The 22735-nt window shown below is 38.5% G+C and overlaps 1 protein-coding gene across 3 annotated transcripts in view; it reads right to left on the reverse strand.

The window, feature by feature from the left end:
• Window positions 1-22735, reverse strand: part of p130CAS (Serine_rich_CAS and FAT-like_CAS_C domain-containing protein p130CAS) — a 420726-nt gene that overhangs the window by 122371 nt on the left and 275620 nt on the right. The gene's annotated exons all lie outside the window — the stretch shown is intronic.

The raw sequence follows: 22735 nt of genomic DNA on the forward strand, positions 1-22735 counted from the left end.
ACGTCACTTCCAATCGAAATGACGTCTGAAGCAATATTGCAGTAAAAAATATTTCGTTTTCAGGAAAAATACACGCTCTAAAGAATGTCCAGTAATTTTGAGATAAAATCCAAAATGTGTTTGAAACTTAAGGGTCATGCCTTCCTGCAAAGTTTAAAAAAAATATTTTTTTTATTGCATAAATCGAAAGTCTATATATGTAGGGTTAACTACCCCATTTTCGGCCTATTAAGCACAACCCGCACTTAGTCTTTCTTAATCTAACGCAGTTTAGCACCAAATGGAATGTTATTATTACTGATGGCTTCCAAATTTATTTACCTTTCCATACGTACCGTAAGATTTGATAAAGAGAAACCAATCGTTGAGATATTATCAAAAGTCCAACACTGCTTCTTGACGCCAAACTCGGCCTACGGATTCTAAACTCAGCCTAACGCATTGAAACACCATTGAAACGCCAATGAATTCACTTCGGCCTATCGGATCGAGATAAAAATAGATTCGGTCGGAACGCTTCTTTTGTTTTTGGGAATAATGGGTGCAAATCTTCATATCACGCGCTCTCATCGACTTCGTTCGGTAGCTTATTAACTAAAGTATTGTACCAAACGCATAATTGACTTGTTAACTCTGAAATCATGGATTTATTTGAAGTTTTCTGCTCGATAGGCCCAAAATGAGCGATTAGGCCGAACTAGTTCTCTACCCTATTTGAAATAATTTTATAAATATGCAACTTTGAAGAGTACAATGTCCATGATACCGGGAATATAACTTAAAATTTTAAACGCGATTATCTCGAAAACTAATTTTCAAAGTCAGTGTGTGTTTTACCTCAATTTCAATACATTCGATTTGTTAAGATATTTTTGTGTATTGTTAACAACTGTTTAATTAAGGCCTTGATCGTTCGGATTTCCCATATTTTAAATTTTCGATTTTTTTTTTGAGATTCTAGAAGACGAATGTAAGCAAAATAAATGTGTGAAAACATATTTCAATGTCGCTTACTTGAATAACCAGGGCCGTCTTCACCATCATTGGTGGTAATGGTCTATTTTTATTGCGGCCCCCCCTACGATTTGTTATCAATTTTCATATTATTCGTAATATTTTTTTTGCTTACCTGCTTTTATTCACACATACATTTAATCTTACTAAACTAAATCTGTTGACTCCTGACTCCTCTTGCTTGTGTATTTTTTTAAAGAAGTTTTTATATCAATTTTCATCAATACATCGTACTCAATATTCGTGATCAGTAACCAATTAAGTCTGGTTTATAGTATCCCCCAATTTATTTTCACTCATATTAATCTATTTTGAGCAGTTGGTGATCATCATTGAATGAAATATCCTGTCAATTATTCTCACATTTAGGAAAACCGAATTCGTTAAAAGCAATTTTGGCTTTATCATAGTCGTATAGACTTGGGACTTATAGAGCTTGAGCTTGAGCTTGAGCTTGAGCTTGAGCTTGAGCTTGATTGACCGCCCACGGTTGCTACTCTGTTACTGCCAGATCAGCTGTAATTACACAGAGAACCAATAGACGATGCTTGGGACTAGCAATCAACCTCAATGTGTAAAAACTGGTGATCTTAAATTAGGCAATACCAGCGCCGGCCGCGCCCGAACACAGTTCAAGAAAGGAATGGGAAGGATTGTGTTGACATGACACTCGCTTTGATGGAAGCCGAGAACACCTCTGCACTTCCACGAGGAATCACTGGGATGTTGGATAAGAGGGTTGGGTTTGCAGCAGGGTTCGTTTTGGTAAACGATAAGCTGAATTGATGTCCTAACGATCATATAACGCGAAGGAGCTTGGGACTAAACCCACGGTCTTCTGCTCAGTAAGCAAAAACGTTTGCCACTAGGCAGACGAGCACCTTTTTAATCACCGAGTTGCTGTTATTACCATGTAGTCATATTAACAAATAAAACGATTGACGAATCTTGAATGTGGATGGGCCTGAGATTAGACTCATGATATTCTGCTCAGTAAGCAAAAACGGTTGCTCTAAGGCCACCGAGCCCCTCATATCACATAATACCGTTGCTCAAATTTGTGTATCCATTCAAACCCGGAACCAACGACAACAACGAGTTTCGCAAAATACACGATACACAAGCGATTTTACCATAAATCTCTTTGATATGTAAGGACCTGGGACCGCGTTATTCTGCTCAGTAAGCAGGCCACTGTAACCGACGAAAACTAAAAACTACGAAAAAGTACTTAGGCCTTTATTAAGTTCCACTTTCACGCGACGTTCAATGACAGGGTCCTATCCAGGATTACATCTGAAAAATCCAAATCTGGCCAACGCCCACCTAAACCTGTTCTAATCCACCTGAAATGACTAACGAATGGAAGACTTTGACTACCCAGCCATGCAATAGTCTCATTCCGTGCCTTATGGCAACTTGATGATTCTATTGCGCTCATCTTTTGGCACCACCCAGGGGAGACTTGGTTCTGTACCCAATGCTTAACTTATCTCCATTCCACTCAGCTACTCGCAATTTCTTGTGATATAGTGGGCGGAATATTATTATATGAGACAATTCAATGCAGACGTCTTTCCAAATTTGGCAGATCGACAGGTAATCGGTGAGTTACCACGATAGTTGCTATTAAACAACTCGACAACGTCCCATCGTCAACGCCTGCTATGAGAATTTCCCATTGCAGACGCCAACGAAATGACGTCATCGAGCTATCGATCAACTACCCTGGTTATCGCCTGGTACCTTTTAGCACGATGCTGGGAGGCGAACCGGAAGAATCGATGAGCTACCTCTCCCCCCGTATAGACTTGGGACTTATAGAATAGAATAAAACCTTGATAAAACTTGCTACTTGGTATCAGTCCATATGTCCATAGTTATTCTGTATAGTGAATTTAAACTATTATAATAATTGTCATCCTCATCAACAAAATGTTTCATTCATAGCGTTTTTATGTTACTTCATACGCGAAGTTTGCAATTTTCAGAGTTGGTTGGAAATGCTATCTAACATGAAGCTTTAGTGTGATAATTTATTAGCCAGAGAATGGTCTTAGAAGAGGGTAGGTAGTTCCTCTCATTTTCAACTTCTATTCAATTTTCATACTAACGTACTCTAACGGAACTATCTACCTACCCTCTTCTAAATAATACACACTAAAGCTTCATATTAGATAGCATTTCCAACCAACTCTGAAAATATTTCAGCTGTTGATATTCTCAAATAAATTTCTATACCTTCATGGTTAATTTGAGCAATGACAGTTCATCATTAGTGCATTTTGTAGACTGCTTTCAAATTGCAGAGCAAAATATTTTTTTCCAACGACAAATGAAAAAGCTTAACTCTGTTTTTTTAAAGCTGGGTCCAAAATCAGTTTATTTTTGAAAAATATAAGCGTCACAACTCATCTTCTTCTGGATCTAGTTCTGGCCTACCAAAAAAACGAGATTACTTTCTAGTCATAGTGCATTGGAAAGGAATTGAACTTATTCAAAAAAATTCCGAACGTAAACAATACAGAAATCAATTCAATGCAGATCACAATCTTCACCAATCTTCATTCAAGAGCTGGAAGAATCGGATTAGCAATATATTATTGCGAAATTTTCCGTAGGTTTCCTTCCACCTGGTTGCTCCATCTTATCCCATTTATTCATTGAATGCAGCTCGGTCGGTTGATGAAGCAAATTAAATTTGACGATGTCTGAAATTGAGGAACACCGTTCGTTTTGACTTTCAAAATAGAAGTGCGAGACCGTCAATGGGTAAAATTTCCGATTTTTTCGTGATGCTGGATGCGAATTCTGCTGAGATGGAAGCAAGCTATCAGGTATCGAAGGAGAAAGCACTATTCATCAACTTTAATCGTTCTAGTTAAAAAAATTTCTAAGGCATATTTTAAGGAACTTTTAACGCGATTTGTTAGAATTGAGCTATAATTGTACAAAAACAGATAAATTTCCGAATACAAATATTTTGGTATGATCTAGTACAACCAAACTATTCTGAAGTTTAGACCTTTATCTTTAAAAAATCAACAGAGACTCAAAAGAGATGTTCTGCAAAGATATGATTTCAAAAATTCTCGTAAAGCCCAAACACATCGTATGAAATTAAGAACAGCAATAAGTGGCACAATAAGATCTTCAAACCATCCTGAAGGATTGATCTTGAAGTTCTTCATGCTCAATCGAGTTTTTCTCGATGTCCCGATAATATGTACGACTCCAGAGAGCTTTTTAAGAGCTTATTTATTGTTTATTGTTTATTGTTTATTTGGAGGGAAAAGCCAACACTAGTGGGCGCAAAACGTCATCATTTCAGTACCAACAGATAACATGGAATCCTACAGATACATTTGCTTGAACTAAGTCCTAAACATATAAAAAGATATTAATGATATTTAACATAATTAACTTAATTTAAGTACAGAAAATAGAAACCGCCAGGAAGTTAAAAGTACATTATAAAACATATGCTTAAGCCTAGCACGGGAGATATTAAAATCAAAGCAGTAATAACATTTGTTGAAAATATTGCACATGCTAGTTAACGGCTCATTAGCGCCATAGTTTGTGCGAGAAGCCGGGATGTTGAAAAAATAATAAGAACGTAAATTTCCGTCTGATATTGACATTCAACTGCTGCAGAAGGGAACTACAATTGATGTCCGATCGCAGGAGATCAGCGATAAAGGTAGCCTTAGAGACGCCTCGGAGAACACTAAGTAATTCTAAGGACATCAAATTACAACGACTTTCATAACTAGGGAGATTGAAAGGATCACTCCAGGGTAGCCAACGAAGGGCGAAACGTACAAATCTTCGCTGAACGGCCTCAATACGATTCACCCCGTTGCTGTAAAAAGGAGCCCATACTACGGAACAGTACACTAATGTGGACCGGACTAGTGAACAATAGAGTGTTTTTAAACAGAAAATGTCCCTAAAGTCTTTGGCGAAACGAAAAATGAAGCCAAGTTGAGAAGATGCCTTAGCGGATACATAAGCCGCTTGGTCCTTGAAGGTGAGTTGTGAATCAAGTAGAACGCCTAAGTCTTTAATGGTAGATTCACGGCTTAATATTTGCTCCTGCAGGCTGTATGCATAACAGATAGGTGATTTTTTTTTTCCTGGAAAACGTTATAATGGCACATTTAGAAGCATTTAATACCATCCTGTTCTTGTCACACCAAACAGCAAAAACATCCAGCTGCTGCTGAAGAAACAATGCATCACTTCGATCGGATCAAAAAGTGAACGTCCTTCAGCTACAATAAAAATATGAACGGTCCCAGATGACTGCCTTGAGGTACACCAGAAGAAACAACGAACGGTTGAGAAAAATGATCTCCAATCTTTACTGGCATATGTCGACCGGTGAGGTATGAGCGAAGCCAATCAAGAAGGGAACCGTGAAAACCAAGTCGCTCTAGTTTGGCCACTGCAATCTCGTGATTGATTTTATCAAAAGCAGCAGAAAGATCGATGTAGATAGCATCCACTTGATGACCTCTTTCCATCTCGCGTATGCTTGATGATGTGTATTGAACGAGATTTGTAGCGTTCGACCTCTTCGGCATAAAACCGTGTTGTTCCGTCGCGATGTAACTAGAGCATGTGTGTTTTAAATAATCTAGCACCAATAGTTCAAAAAGTTTTGAAACTGCACATAAAGCAGCGATACCACGGTAGTTGGACACCGACTGCTTATTGCCTTTTTTTGAAGACAGGGAAAACAAAAGAATTATTATTACATCATTACATCAGGGGAGATATATATTTGTGATAACAAAACCCCAAACCATCCTGGAGTTCAGATCGATGTTTTACAGACTTAAAGAGTTCTGAAATCTGATCGGATTGTTATATGATAATATATAAATTGTGGTTTATATTAATTAATGTTCTCTTCTTCAACATTGCGAAGAGATACTGATCTTTTGACATAACATGTTAAAATATCAATATATTATATTCAGAATTATCATGAAATTACCCTTAAGGTGAAAGGGGACGTCATTAATTTTGAAAAATTCAAAACCAGAATTACGGTAATTAAAATATGTTCATTGCATTCTACTTGCCTACCGGAACACAGAGAACACTTTTTCATTGACAGACAGTTTTTGGTTTTAAACGAAAAAACTGCTTTTGAATTTCCAAAAATTAATCACGTCCCCATTCCCCTTAAACGTAACAGTAAATTTCTTAGCTACTTTCCTGGAATATTCTATGGAAGTCTCAAGAAATTCTCCTAAGAATTAACTTGGAATTCTTCATAAAATTCCTTTGCAACTACATGTTTCAAACATTAAATTCCTTGGAAATTATTCTCAATTTTTTTAAAATCTAAAATCGCTCCTTTAAAATTCTGAGGAATCCCTTGGAATTGCCGCCTGAATTTTCCTGAAACATTCCTAAGAATTTAATTTAATTAGTGCTCTATTTTTCGGAACTTTTCTTCGAATTCCCTTGAAGTTCTTTTCTGAATCTTCTTCAGTATTCATTTGAAATTCATTTAAATTCTACTTATAAATCTCATCTGGTATCCTCTTCACGATTCAAATACAAGTCTCTTCAGAGTTAATCAAGAAATTCAATTCAGAACTTCCTTTTCTCTCCTCCTTGGAATTCATCTCATTCTTGGAACTATATTTCTAAGTTATATTGGAATTATGGACAGAGTTCCTTAAGATTTTTTCATAGATTCTGCAGCCGGGGACTCATTCGGCACTGTAAATAACAAATTTTTTATCCTCTTCAATATTTTTTGAATATTTTTCATTAAAAAGTTTATTGAAAATCTATCTTTTGTGAAAATTTCAATCTGGACACAGAAAAATTAACAAAAATCGTAAAACAACAGCTTTTGGATTAAACTTTTTGGTTATATTTTTATTTTATTAACTTTTGCTCAAAAAAATATATTGATGGTTTAAAGTTTGGTTTTATGAGCAAAATTTCACAAACAATGATTTAACACAGAGTTTAATAAATTGTACAAAAGTTTTTGTTCCAAGGTTTAAATTATTTTTACAGTGTCCAACTTGAATTTTTTGCTGAAGACAGATTTTTTGTATTGTAGTCACTTTAACGCTCTTGGGTCATTCGTGACTTGCCTGAGGGTGAGATTTGAACTCGTCACTTTGGCGTGAGAGGTATGGATGCTTATCATTAATCCGGGGTCACCCCCTTGTTAATTTTTTGATATTTAAGTTTCTTGGACATTTTTTACCGTGTACATTTTTCCTGAAAAGCAGACGTCACACAGTGCGTTGAATGTATGGGGTAGCGGGACATACAGAAAAAAATTATTTCATCGTAATTTAACCCCATCGGTGTAATGGAAAAAGTTACTCTAGAGGTTCAGGGCTCAATTTGCATTAATGACACATGTGCAGTATAAATGTCTGATGTGCCAAATTTCATTCATAATTATTATGTTATCCAATAAAAAAAGGTTTGATATGAAATTGATTGGCTCTTCTATTTTATATGTAATTGCAAAAGTGTCTCATAACCCGGTGAACAAAAAATGATTGGAAAAGGTTGCTATTTCGAATTTTTGCGATAATTTGAATTTATAACCATACGAAATTTTGTTTTACACAAGAAAACATAAAAATTCAATTAGTATCAATCATATGGAAAATCTTCAATACAGCTTTCTTTTATTTTCTACTTCGATTGCTCTTCAATGTTCAAACTTACGTTCTCCAAAAACTCTATTTACTCTTCTCCTGTTTCGGCATGTTTTATGTAATATGAAACAGCTGCGTCATCTTCGCGATGTTTAGATGAAAATGTTTTTCGATTAACAGGAACAAAAGGGTCTGAATTCAACAGCAATAATCTCATCAAGTCTTCGTTGATATTGATGCTCGATGTTGTCCTTGTGTGGTTTAGTCGATTTTTGCTGATAATTTTAAGGGTAGCTTCTAAAGCTTCTTCCGAAAGTTCGCCAATGGGTAACTCGAACATTGAAATAATGTTGGCGCTATGTATCAACAGTTTATGAACCGTCAAAGGTATGTAATACCAGCTGTAAAGAGCTAAGTATTGATCCCGCTGCCTACTACTCTCAAAATCGTACCAAATTTATCGATGAGAGTTTCGTCAATTCCCGTGATTGCAGCACTTGTAACAGGTTCAGAAAAACAAAATTACGCGTAGTGTTGCCATCATTAGAAGTACCGAATCTTCACGGTAAGAAAAAATACTCAAAATTAAGTTAAAAAAAAACTCAACGTTGGGTTCTATCATTTGAGGTCCGCCGTTGAGTGAATCAGAAAAGCGGCGTTGGTTAAAATTTACTCAACTATTGAGTAATAATAAATGAACTCAAATATAAGTTTATTTTCATTGAGGTTGCGTTTATGCGCCTTTAACCCTTTCATTTTCACAAGCGTTGATAGACGAGTGGTCAAAACATGGGCCCCGTAATCTCAACGTCCATGATTTGGTTCCAGTCTGCTCCGTTTTATTATTTTTTTGTCAACTTGGTCAACGCCAGGATTACTCAAAATTGAGTTTTCTTCTTTAACTTAATTTTACCTAGCCCCACGGAAGCCACGTGATGAGTGAAAGGAACTCAATTTTGGGTACTTTTTTCTTACCATGCTGGCTTAGGATTATATTGAAGACAACAAATCAAGAAGACTGGCAACTGTTCCCTTCTCCCATACAAATGTCAAACGTCACTGATAACAGCGCCTCTGTCAATCAAAGGTGGAACTTTGAAGCACACGTGTTAGTGAGACTGCTCATAAACAGTGACTGTGTGTGTGACTTAATGTCACCGAAACGAATAATCATAACACGGTACTCGTTTTTGTTTTGCTCTACAAAATTTCACGGCAATTTGTATCCTAATCCCAGGTGGTTTTCCAACTCCAAACCAAAAAACTTATCATGGTGAATCAAGTAGAGGATTGAAACTCGGATCGATACCTAGTGAAAGTAACTTTTACTTGTGAACGAGGAACCGAAATATTGTTTATTTTGCCTATTGGAAGCAATCAATTATAAGGAATTGACAGCTTCCACTACCATTGAGTGAACTGCCGTCATTCGGAAGCTGCTGAAAATTCAAGGATTCAAAAAGAAGAAAGATCCGGTACCTACATAACGATTCAACGGAAGGCGTAGCAGGGTCTAATGCTGGAGAAAATAAAAATGAAAGATTGAAGGACTACAATCTAAAACGGTACGTATTGAGAAAGAATATATTTCCATTTTAGATGTTGTCAGACCATGCAACAACCGGATAGTGATCCTCTGTATGCTTTAACAATTCTTGGAATCGACCGACCCCTTCCAGAGAATGATAACAACAGTGTCGGATTGGCCAGTGACATTCAAATGGTCAGTAAGTACTGTGCCAAGTTTCCGAACGTCACAACTTAACTCCCCCGCTGTGGCCAGGTGCCAATGCCATGTGGAACGAACATGCATTTTACTAATGCACTGTACGAATGCCCATAAATGCATCACTAAATGGCTTAGGAAAAGTGGAAGATATGGAGACGAACCAGCCCAGGGCTGAAAGTCTCCTTAATAAAGATATATATAACAAAAGTGGAAGATAATTCTGAGATAGCAAATTAATGATCGAGGAAGGTCCTACCATTATTGTGAATAGCATCATTGCCATAGTTTTAATTTTCAACACAAATTTACTTACGCTTCTGTTCAATTTCAGCTGGAATTTTACTCGTTGTCAGTTAAAAGCAAAGAAAGAAACGTTTCACGTTATACGACAATCATAACAAAACCAATAATTGACAGCTATTTATTTCTACCTATGTGTGTGAATGCACTCGTGAATTAACACACACCATCATACACAGGTTCCACTTTTGCTCAGAAGAGGCGTTGCCGTTACTATCTGCTGATTTTTGGCAGAGTTGCCAGTCTTCTTGATTTGTAGTCTTCGCTTATACACAATTGATCCCATTTGAACATTAAACTGTTGCTGAATTCTTTTTTTGCTTTCTTCATGGCTTTTCTTATTTTTGCCTCTCCACAAACCTGCCAGGGTTTAAAGGTCATCCTAAAAAAATTCATTTGTACACAAATCTTAGTGAGGAAATAAATGTCACGTACCTATATGCGATATGCAGAAGGCACTCAAACGATTTAATCCAACAATGTAGAACGGACAATCCAAATCTAAAGTTGCTTGTATTCTCAGTTTGTTCATGGACTTTTGTATGGTTCATATTTTTTGGAGTTGCCGAACAAATGTAAAACTTAGCTGCTGCTTTTTCGTGTGACAGCGTACTGCAAGCTTTCCCATCCAGCATAGTAAAAAGAAATTCATAGCAAACGTGAAGATTGTTATCACCTACACGTGTCTCATATGGAACTAATTTACTGATACAAGACTCCACTGTGGCTTGCTCATTTAAAGTTAAAGTTGAATCCTCCTTAGCAAACATAAATTTAATAGGTCTGCCACAAAGTTTCTTCTGTTTCTGCATCAATGAGTTTGAGCAGAACCAAGGTAATTAGGAATAAGAATTAATTGCATTTGCATTTGAATCCGAATTTTTTTGTTTATAAATGCTGTGACCAGAACTACCGTGTATTCCTCACTTGCAAACCAATATTGCTTTTGTGGGGTCAGTTATCTGTATTACTTTAGTGATGCCCATAACTGTTAGGTTGAGCAATTCTTGAAGATCTACCATAGCAGATGTCTCCGTAACCGAAAGGTTTTGTGGGATGATTCTGTTCTTTGCTTGTTTTAAAGCATACAGACTTGGAATACAATCTTTATGAATGGCGTTCACAGCATCTCGAAGTACAACGTACTTCCACTCTGACAGATCCAGATCAACAAACAGAACAAGAGCTTGAGCAGGGCTTAAGTATCTATTGGTATTTTCTGCAGGAACAGATGAATTCAATGACACGTTTGCGGCCAATACTAGTTCTTCTGGAGCAGTTTTGGAAACTAGTTATGCAACTCATCTTTTTTTTGGTGGTTTAGCAGTTGAATTTTCATTGGAATCATCGTCAACATTTGTATCGTAAGCAGGCAATTCAATTGATGACTTCAACCAAGCATTATATTTTTTAATAAAATACTTATTTATTCGATAACATTTAACCCACTTGGAGTTCAATTTTGAGCAATACACGATGCAAAATTAGTGCAAATTCTTCAAAACGTGCTCAGGTGTGTCATCCGATAAGCATGACGCCAAATAGTGGAAAACACTGGCGTTCTTTTGCTTTCCTCACATGTGACCCATTTTTCAAAAATCTGCTGATTTAAAAGCAATTGGCGTTGTCCTACAAAAGGTTAAAAATCTGGTAGAATTGCGAAAAATTGGAGCTGAATCAGACATGGTCTTGTAAAGTACACTTTTACCAACAATTCTATGACAAGTTTGGGGTGGAACTCGATGGAACTTTTTTTGAATCGTTAATCAAAGTTTGAATAGTGTTTTTAAGAAGATCAAATTTCACACGAGCTATTCGTTCCTGTTTATCCGAACTGAGACCAAAATTAATCCAATGGGTCATTGTAACACACTCTACTGATCTTGATTGTTATTGTCCATTTTACTGGAATTGATTTTACGCAGTAGAAAACTTTTCCGAGTATGTTGAAAACATACCATCTCTGAACACTGACAGTTCACATGGCTGTAATAGTAGTTGTGATGCTTTCTCAAGCTAACCAATACTTGTTTACATTGCAGGGGCATCCATAAACACTTCTCAGTAGTTAGTTTACCCAAATGAAACAAAGCGAAAATCGATTTTTCTCAATGCGTCTATGCGTTATTTCGATTGGAAGTGACGTTTTCGAGGTATGAATTACTGAAAAATATCGAATACGTACACAATTTTAAAGTTTTTTTTGCGAGATTCATATTGTAGCTCATATGCGAATAATTGGTCATAATGGTAAATTATGCAAAGTTTCTTGAAAGTCGGAGAAGGTCGCATCAGATCGATTCGTCATTTGGTGTGGAACTGCTCAGTAGCACACCGCCTAGTAGATGGAACCAGATCTCAGATAATTGCCTGTTTCTTATTCACGCTAGAAATTGTGCGTGTAATCAAATGTTGCTCCCTGAAGGAAAAGCAACCATCCCCTTGGGCCGGCAAGAAACGCAAAGGCGCTCGACAGTCTAGCGACAACGTAGCAAAATAATCTGGCTAATTTATTTGTCTGTCCTCTTGCTGTCACAACACCACCCATCACCTTGGATTTTTGGGAGGGGTGTGAGTGAATCCAATAAAAACTTTTCCTCTAAGACCGACCAGCCAGCAGTAGGGGCGTTCAAGAAGGCGGAGAGCCGTAAAGTATGTTTGCTTATACAAACTACCCTCCTCCGTTCCAGTAGCCGCTAGGCTCATAAAAGATACTGCTCGTTTCGAGGTCGTCCCTCGAATCGGGAAAATGTCTTTTCGTCTGCGTCGCATCGTCCATATATGTATAGATAAACACACGCGCCCTCTTCGACAATTTCTTCGATCATCATCATCCAGGAACAGTTGAAAATCTTCAATTAGGGAATCGTCGTCAAATGAATTTGGCGTGACGTGAGTGTCAGTCACGCGATCATCGAGCCGGTGCTAAATTCTTCCTAATTTTCGAATACTTCGGATTTGACAGGGTGGAAATGGCTGGAAGGAATGCTGCACACTGTACAATGCTGTGTTCGTTATTCGTCAAAACTTTACATCATAACTAGATTTACTTTAGTATTTACGCTCGCAAATCAAACGCCAAATACATCATATGTAATTATGAGTTTTTACGACAAATGTACCAACTGTAGACAATTTCCTGATTCGTTGTGTTTTGGTACAATTCTACTAAATAGTTCCACGTCAAATGACGAATCGAAAAAACTTGACCTTCTCCGATTTGGATAAAAATTTGCATAATTGTATTTGCATGCATATTGACAATTTTTTTGGCCTAGGATTACGTCTTTCAGCAACATATTGGGGGTGCAATTTCAAAAAACCAAAATCTACCACATTACAAACAGTGGTCAGGTTTAGACCACATATAACTCTGTCAATACCGGATGGAATTTAATTTTAAACATGCCAATCGATTGGAAACTTTTCTACAAATCTGCTAAAATGAACACTTTATCAATTTTCACTACTAGGTCACTATTGAAAATTGCACAAATGTCCAACTGTTGCAATGGTGATCAAAACTATCACAGATTTCCTGCAAAAAGCGCTTTCCCTAACGCAGATTTTAAAATCGAATTCCCTTCGGTATCACCGAACGGTGTTTATTCAATCACCATGTGTGGTGGTGTCCGGTCCGTCGTCATCATCATCAGCAGCAGCAGTAGAGCTTTCGGCGCGTGGCGTTGAATCAATTCACAGCATTGTTCTAAACTGACTTCTAAGATTACAACCAATCGGTCCTTTTCAGGATATATGCATATTCGTATGCGTATTATTTCAGCTTTTCCAAATTTCTATATGGGGATTTTTAATACTTACTACCAATGGAGTAGCGCCATCTGTGAGAACAACAGCCTTGACTTAACGGTTCATTGGGTATGACTTTTTTTTATAAAAAAAAGATACAGTATTTTTTTTGTAAAACCAGTGTCAAACTTTAAAAGTCTCTACAAGATTACTTTCACGAGAAATTTTAATAAAAAAAAATAGTGCCAAAAAACTAATTTCTCAGGAACACCCTAAGTCAATTCCGAGAAATTACTCTAAAACGAGAACGTTACGAGATACACACAATGTTTCTTGTACGAAGTAGCTAGAAATTAACTCAACTACAACTTTGCTGAAGATTGTATATTTATTTTCAAAAGTTAAGAAAGATGGTTTCTCAATATCTACTAATTTGAGAACCACCCTATTGTATACAACCACCAAAAAAAAACTACAAGGGACAGCCCTATGGGGTTGTACACAATGATGACGTAGGATTACGTGGTCTTATATAATAAATCTTATTTGTTAACTGCAGCAGGAGCTTGTGTTTTGTGTAGGAATAGGAATTTGAGCGGGGTTCTCTCTGTTTATACTCTTTAGTATGACGCGCTTGACATTGATGGCCCACAGCGAATCACAAAGAGCTACTGAGCGGCTTCTTCCTTCTTCTATGGATGCTCATGTGGCTCGCTGCTTGCAGGCAGCCTTTCGTTGTGTACTGGAGAACAATGTTTAACGCCACGCGCCGAAAGCACTGCTGCTGCTGCTGATGATGCCGACGACCGGACACCACCACCAGCGTTGCCAGATATACCGATTTATCGGAATTTATACCGATTTCCGAACTAGTTACCGATATACAGATAAGATTCCTCAGAATACCGTTTTATACCGATGTTTTTTAAATGATCAAAATTACTATTGCCTAACCATAAATTTTGGAGAAAATTACTGTGAGAGACTTCTGTCTTTTTAAATAACTCAAATTTTGAGCCCTCAAAATTCATAAAAAAAAATCATCTTTGAAAATTTCATATGCTTCATACTCTTTTGACTAATGTTTCCATTTCTTCACCGTTTTTGGCTACCCATGAATCGAGAAACTGTCGATGGCTCTTTCCGGTTATTCCTAGAGAATCGCGAAATACTTTTTAAACATTTTTTTTTAACTTCCTAAAGCTTTTGTTCATTTCTAACTTCCTGAATTTTCTTCCAACTTTCGCTTAGAACTTTCTTCCACCTTACACCATAACTTATTTCTCAATTCCTCCCGAAAACTTATTTCAACTTCCCTTGGAAGCTTCTTCAGCCCTCGCTCGAAAACTTCAGGGATGTTTCCAGATTTTTATTGCAGATTCACACTAGCTGCAAGAACTTTTAAGAAGTTCTGAAACTTCAGAAAAGTCTAGAAATAAAAATTAAAGATAGTTTCATTAATTTCTGTTCAAATTCCAAAACCCGAAAATTTCAGGAAAGTCCTGCAAACTCCAATGAACTTACGAAAATTTCAGAAATATTTAGGAAACTTCATAAGTTCAAAAAACTTCAGGGAATTTAATGGTTTTCAGGAAAGTTTCATTTGATTCAGAGAATTGAGAGAACTTTAGGGAAGCTCCTTGAACATCAGGACAGATCAATTAATTTCAAGGAAATGCTGATATTTCATTTCCGAGAAACTCAGACAAATTCCACAAATTTAGGAAACGTAAGGGAAGTTACATGACCATTAGAACATTTTGAGAACATTTTATGGAAAATTCCGTGCTTTTTGATGGCAGTGCCAAGAACTAAAATTTTGAAAATTGGGAAGATCGGAGATCCTTAATGCTAATGATACAATAAATTCAAGAAAATTGTGAGAACACTTAAGAAATTTCGTAATCTTCAAGAAAGTCCAGATACCTTCAAAGACGATTAAAGATAATCAGGTAGCCTCATTATAATCAGGGAAGTTCCGAGTACTCGGATGATGATCAGAGAACTCTACAACAGCCCCATTAACTTCAAGAAAATTAAAAAGAACTTTTAAGGAATTCTGCGAAATTATGGAATATTCCTAAGTGCATTTCAGAAATGTTCTGAAAACTTCAGGGGCATTGCGGGGTCTTCAGAGATGTTTTATGAATATCAGAAAAATTTGCTGGATCATTAGAACATCCCCCAGAATTTTTTTTCTTCCGGAATTATGTCCTTGTTTCTTTCGACTGTTCCGTAGACGCTCTGGCTTCCGAACTTCTCCAGAAGTTTCTTGCAATCTACCTTGGGAAGTGTCTGCCGTCTGCCGTTTCTTCCGTCTTCTTCTGGAAGTGTGTCCATAAGCCATAGGTTTTCGACTTTTATTGGAAGGTTTTTCCGAGCTTCTTCTGGCTTCCCCTAGAACTGGCTACTTCTGGAATTTACTTCCATTTCCGAAACTTTTATGGCTTCCTTTGGATGTCCTTTGGATTTTTTCTATGGTTTCTTTGAATAGAGAGACTAGAAGTTTCTTAATTCTTGTATTAGTAGTTTCCGAATGTTTCTTCAACTTTTCTTAGAAGTTTCCTCAAATTTCTTCCAGAAGAGCTTCTTTCTTCTTTATCTAGATGTTCCTTCAGAAGCTAATTCGGAGTTTTCTTTCAAAATGTTCCGATCATAGTCCAAAAGTTAAAATTTTCGCTTTCAAAAACAGCTAAAATATAATATAAATTAAAACAATAAATACCAGTAAATACCGATTTTTTTTAAAACTTTGATACCGATAAACTTTAAAACAATCTGGCAGTCCACCGCACACGGTGATTGGAACTGAATCCAATCAGCGGTTGAGGGCAGCCTTGATAGCTAGCTGCTTGTGGGGAGCCTTTCGTTGTGTGCTGGAGAACACCACCACTCACCACGCGGTGATTGAATGAACACCGTTTGGTGGGACCGGATGGAATTCAACTTTGAAATCTGCGTTAGGGAAATCGCTTTTCGCAGGCAATCGGTGATAATTTTAATTATTATAGTAATTGTTGCACATTCGTGTAATTTTATATAGTGACATTTTGAGCAGATGCGTAGTGACATTTGAGCAGATGCGTAGAGATATTTCTGGTCGATTGGTGATAAAATTATTGAAATTGGTTCAGAGGCAGCTGAGATATTAACGTTCAAAATATTTCATAATATTGTTATATGTTCCATTTTCGGCTTTCACAAAGTGTACCACCATATATACAGGGTGTTTGGTTCCGAGTTTTACATATTTTCAAGATTCAAGTCTTAACTATCAATGCTCTTTAGAAAAGAACTCGATTAAAGTTAATTATCATACATTAAAATTAAAAAGTATGTTGAAGGTACTGAAAAAAAAAAAAAACTGGTGAAATTTCATACATTTTAGTGTTTTTAAGTTGAAAATTTTCATTACTGTTAATTTATTTGTTCTACAAAACATTCTTCATGCAGTTCCCTATACTTGTGCCTTTGGTAGTAATATTGTAGGCTTTTTGGTTTCTTCGTAATTATTGATTTAAAACAGCCATAAAAACTTGTGACGTTTTCTTAAAATGCGCTATGGTCACCCTATTCGTTCGTACGTTCAGCTATTGCAGTGGACTACGCTCATTATTTCATAGCACTCGCAGCACAGCTGCGGTGCTGTTTCGATGGAAGATTGTGCAGCTCCGCTGCTTCTGTACACACACTTAAGGTTCAATTTACTTTGATGCTTTTTGGAAAATTTCAAAAGCAGTTTTTTCCGACGCATTATTTCAGATTGCAAAAAGCTCGCACTATTCGATTCCTTTTGATATTTTACACAAAATGACGCGAGCTTTTTGCAATCTAAAATAATGCGTCGAAAAAAACTGCTTTTTATTTTTAAAAAAATGCATCAAAGTAAATAGAACCTTAAGCTGGGTTTAAACAGGGCAAGTCAATTGATCAAGTCAGTTGAATTCAACTGACTTGAACGCGAATTGAACGTGTAAACCATGCCATTCAACTGACTTGATCAACTCACTTGAATTGAAAAAAGTTGAACCAGGCTCAACTTTGCAAGCCAATTGAATTCAACTGAGTTGATCATTTGACTTGCCTAGTCTAAACCCAGCATTAGATTTTTTACAGGAGTCAGATTTTTTGATTACTGAAAAACTCGGTTTAAATTCAAATTTTGCGTCAAAGTTGATTTTCCATTGATGGATCAGCTTCGTTCGCACAAAGACAACGTCTACTGGATGTGTGATGACTGTTCTACGTTGTTCGCAAATGGCCACTTCCGTAGTACTGTGGGCCGTTACGAAAAGGATGACAAAGGATTTCCGGATGCGATCAAATCTATTCAGGACGATATCACCAAACTGAGCACGACTGTCGCTTCTCTCGTCGCCAAAGTCGATTTAGGACCGCAGACTCCGACAGTTAATTCTGGCTCCTGGTTCAAGTTCGACAACAGAGCCCAATCGTCAAGCGCTAAACGACGCCGTGGTAATGACGGGTCTTCTGTGGTATCAAAGGTACAAACGAAGCATTATTGTGGAACGAAAACGACATGCAGTTCTTTGAGGACAATTGAAACGGGAAACGATCTGCTATGGATTCATCTCTCTGCTTTTCATCCGGAAACCACAGTGCAAGAAACCGTCAGTTTTGTTCGTGAATGTCTTAACATGGGCGATGATCAACCAGTAAAAGTTATTAAGCTCATCCCAAAAGGGCGAGATCTGTCGACTCTTAACTTTGTGTCGGGATTGGTAAACATCTAAGGACGGAAGCCTTATCTTGTGAATCATGGCCTCAAAACATTCTCTTCCGAGAATTTGAAGATCGCTCAAAAAACGTGTCGATAATTGTCAAGATACCATCCTCGCAAGATCCGAACAGCCAACCAACTCCGATGGATGGAACTTCCGGAACAGATGCTGCTCCACCTCTAACAGCCACTTAGTTTTCTCTACAATCAATCCGGGATGCACGCTGCAAGGTACAATGGAAGCCCCTTCTGCCTCCGTCACAGTCGAGTTTCAAGCCGTCGCTGCTTCCCGTCGGAGCTCAGCCGAAGTTCACCATTGTTCCCGCCATCAAAGTCGTCCCGGTCCTGTGTTCGGAGGAGAGGAAGGGGTCTTCCAGCCTGCACTTCCAGGCAAGTATGCATGTTGTAGCGGTTTTTCGTTTCCTGACAAAGTTCCAAATTTCAGTATTTCACCCATCACACTAAATTTCATCACCCGACCGAATGTTGACTCAACTGGAACTGCTGATTTATGCAACCCAGCTGCAGCTGCTGTTCTTCGAAGTTGTTCCGATAATTCGACCGTTGTTCGTACAGAACCCGAGCTATCACATCCGAGACGCACCATGGAAAGCTTGATGGAAGCCCCCAATCTCTCCAACCCAGTCCCGCCTACTGCAGCCAGCGTACCTCATAGTCGTCTCGGTCCTGCGGTTGGAAGTAGGGAGGGGGTCTTCCACCTTGCTTGTACAGGCAAGTACTCGATTCGACGTAGTATTTCATCGCGTAAAAAAGTTTCCCGTACACAGGAAATTGCAAACCCTCTCATACATCAACCTTTGGAACCAGGGCGCACTGAAAATAGCATTTTGGAAGCCCCTAGTCCCTCTAACACGGTCCTGCCAGTACCAGCCAGCGTTCTTCACAGTCGTCCTGGTCCTGTTGTTAGTAGGGGTTCGGGGGTCTTCCAGCCTGCTATGCCAGGCAAGTACAATGTTAACTCTGAACATTCACCGCCTGACGCCATTCCGAATTTCAGCACTGTATCGGTACTCTCTAACACTCGAAGTGAGGGTTGCACCACTGGATTCTCCGATGCAGCCCCACCTTCTGCTGCCTTTGATCATCGAAGCTGCCCTAATGCTGTTATCAGAAGTGAAATAAGAATGCCCAAAATTTCCCTCTCAGGCGAGGTGTACACAGATTCTCAACGTGTTGCTAGTACTAACCAGGACGTCACTATTTACTATCAGAACGTAGGCGGGATGAACTCGAACGTTGAAACTATCGTATATCCGTATCTGACCGATGCTATAATATTATTGCTCTCACAGAGACTTGGCTCGACTCCCGCACGATCTCCAATTAAGTGTTTGGATCTGAATACGAGGTTTTCCGTTGTGATCGTAACCCCCGCAACAGCCGAAAATCAACGGGAGGTGGTGTACTCTTGGCTGTCGGTTCTGAATTGAAAGCCAGAGCAATTAAAAATGATCTGTGGAATAGCGTAGAGCAGGTCTGGGCAGCTGTGGACCTAGCGGATCGCACGTTGTTTGTATAAGTGGTCTACATACCTCCAAACCGAGCTCGAGATATAGATTTCATCGACGCCCATTGTCGTTCAATTCAAGCTGTCTTGGAAAGCGCAACTGCTATTGATAGCTATGCTTCTTGATAGCTACAGTACGTCTACGTTATCGCAAATCAATCATGTAGTCAACGAGAACAACCGCAGCTTGGACCTTTGTTTCGTCAGTTCTCAGGATGTCGCTCCATTCATCTCCTGTGCACCCGCTCCACTAGTGAAACCAACTCCACATCACCTTCCTTGTGACTGTGGAGAGCAAGTTACTTCACGATTTCGACGAAACGCCCGTTGCTGTTTCCTACGATTTTCGAAAAGCAGATTACCGCAGCATCTCAGACTTGCTCTCCAGCTTGGACTGGGAAAACATCCTCGATCATCACGATGTTGAGGTAGCCGCAAGAACGTTATCACACATTTTGGCGTATACTATCGACAGACATGTCCCGAAGATAAGTCACCAGAAAACAGCTCATCATCCATGGCAGACTAAGGAGCTCCGTAGACTGAAAAGACTACTAAAAGAGCTGCACTACGCAAATACACCAAGTACCGTACGTTCCAATTAAAATGCTATTATGTTCGACTAAACCATCAATTCAAACGGATCAGTCGCCAAAGCTATTCGCGATATCAGCAGGGAATTCAGCGCAGGATGAGATCACATCCGAAATCCTTTTGGAACTATGTAAACAAGCAGCGAAAGGAATCCGGTCTTCTATCGTCCATGGTGTTCAATGGCGAAGTGGGATCCACAAATTAGGAGATTTGCCGACTCTTCTCTCTCAAATTTGCCGATGTTTTCACTGACGAGAGCCTATCTGACGAATATGTTAACCTCGCAGCAAGCAACGTTCCAATGCACGGCGATACATTAAATGGCATCGACATCAACGATATGACTATTTTAAGAGCTGCTTCCAAACTGAAATCTTCTTGCAACCCTGGACCCGATGGAATCCCGTCCGTTTTTCTCAAGAAGAATATCGATAGTCTATTGACTCCGCTCTGTCACGTGTTCCAATTATCGCTTCGCTGTGGTATTTTTCCTTCTTGCTGGAAGTTCGCTCACATGTTTCCTGTTCACAAAAAAGGAAACAAACGAGATGTCAACAACTATCGTGGAATTACCTCACTGAGCACCGTATCGAAGCTTTTTGAACTAGTCATAATGGAAGCGCTACTTTCTCACTGCCAGTATGTTTTGAGTGATGATCAGCATGGCTTCATGTCAGGTCGTTCCACCACCACCAATCTGCTATGCCTCACATCTTATGTAACTGATAGCATGGTTGACCGAGCTCAAACGGATGTGATTTATACCGATCTGTCAGCAGCGTTCGATAAGCTAAACCATGCTATTGCCATTGCTAAACTAGACAGACTTGGGATCAATGGTAACCTATTACAATGGTTTCGATCGTATGTAACCGGTCGCCAACTGATGGTTGCCATAGGCGATTACCGATCTGATACTTATCCTGCTACATCGGGGATACCCCAGGGTAGCCACCTTGGACCTTTGATCTTCCTGCTCTACTTCAACGATGTGAATTATGTGCTTGACAGACCTCGACTATCGTATGCTGACGATCTAAAAATCTACCTTCGGATTCGTTCCATTGCCGACTGTCACTTTCTTCAACGCCAGCTTCATGCTTTTGCTGACTGGTGCACCTTGAACCGAATGGAAGTTAACCCGGCGAAATGCTCAGTAATCTCCTTTTCTCGGATAAAAGAACCAATCATCTTCAACTACAACCTATTGGGTTCAGCAATTGAACGAGTGAGCCACGTGAAGGATTTGGGAGTCATTTTGGATTCGCAACTCACATATAAGCAGCATATTTCGTATGTCGTTGATAAAGCTTCCAGAACACTAGGCTTTATCTTTAGAATAACCAAAAACTTTACTGATATTTATTGCCTGAAGTCATTGTACTCCTCACTGGTCCGATCAGTCCTTGAATATTGCTCAGCAGTTTGGAATCCAAGCTACAACAATGGTGTTGAAAGAGTCGAATCAGTCCAGCACCGATTCTTACGCTTCGTCCTTCGGCGATTGCCTTGGAGAGATCCTCTCCGCCTAGCTATGAAAGCCGATGTCAGCTGATTGGTTTGGAAACTCTTTCGACCCGAAGAGACGCTGCAAGGGCTTTACTTGTTGCCGATACATTGCAAGGGAGAATCGATTGTCCTACTATCCTCGAAAAAATCGATTTGAATGTACGACCACGTGCACTAAGAAACAGTCTTATGCTGAGACTTCCCTTTCGTCGCACGAACTACGGAATGAATGGAGCAATAAACGGACTGCAGCGAGTTTTCAACAGAGTTGCCTCAGTGTTCGATTTTCACGTACCACGTCAGACGCTTCGCCGTAGTTTCACCTCGATATTTTCGGGCACAGGTAGCCGTGAATAGCAGTGTAATGTTTAAGTTTTAAGCACAGACAATCATGTTGTTTTTTTGTATTACTTAACATCATTGGGGCTTATTGAAGCCTGTTGATGGAATCAATTAAATAAATAAATAAAAAATGACTGTTATTGTTATTCGTAAAGATTGGATAAAATCGACTAATTTTATTTTTCATCGCTACACGGGGTAAAGCCTGTAAATTTTCGTAACACATTTTCTCAACTTTGAATTTTCCACAGATTATTTTTTTTAAATTTTACCGAAGAGTTCCGCAATTCAAAAACTCGGTAAAAATTGCTTACTCGATAAGTGTGTACTGTTGTATGGTTGGTGAAGAGGCTAGCATCTGGAAGGTATTCTCGGGCTAGCGAATGCCACCCATCCCCACTTATAATTCAGTAATACACTATTTATTTATTTCAATCAAAAGTCAAAAAAAAAAATTATTAAGCACAAAAATTACACCAAAGGCATCAAACTTTTTTTTTATATATATATTGAAGCAAAAGTACTAGCACATTCTCCAATCTCTTTAAAAAAGCTATAAAAAAAATAGCACTTTGAAA

The sequence above is a fragment of the Ochlerotatus camptorhynchus genome, unplaced genomic scaffold, assembly GCF_037179485.1.
Source record: "Ochlerotatus camptorhynchus isolate MF236.1 unplaced genomic scaffold, CSIRO-AGI_Acam_v1.1 ptg000361l, whole genome shotgun sequence".
NCBI lineage: Eukaryota > Metazoa > Arthropoda > Insecta > Diptera > Culicidae > Ochlerotatus > Ochlerotatus camptorhynchus.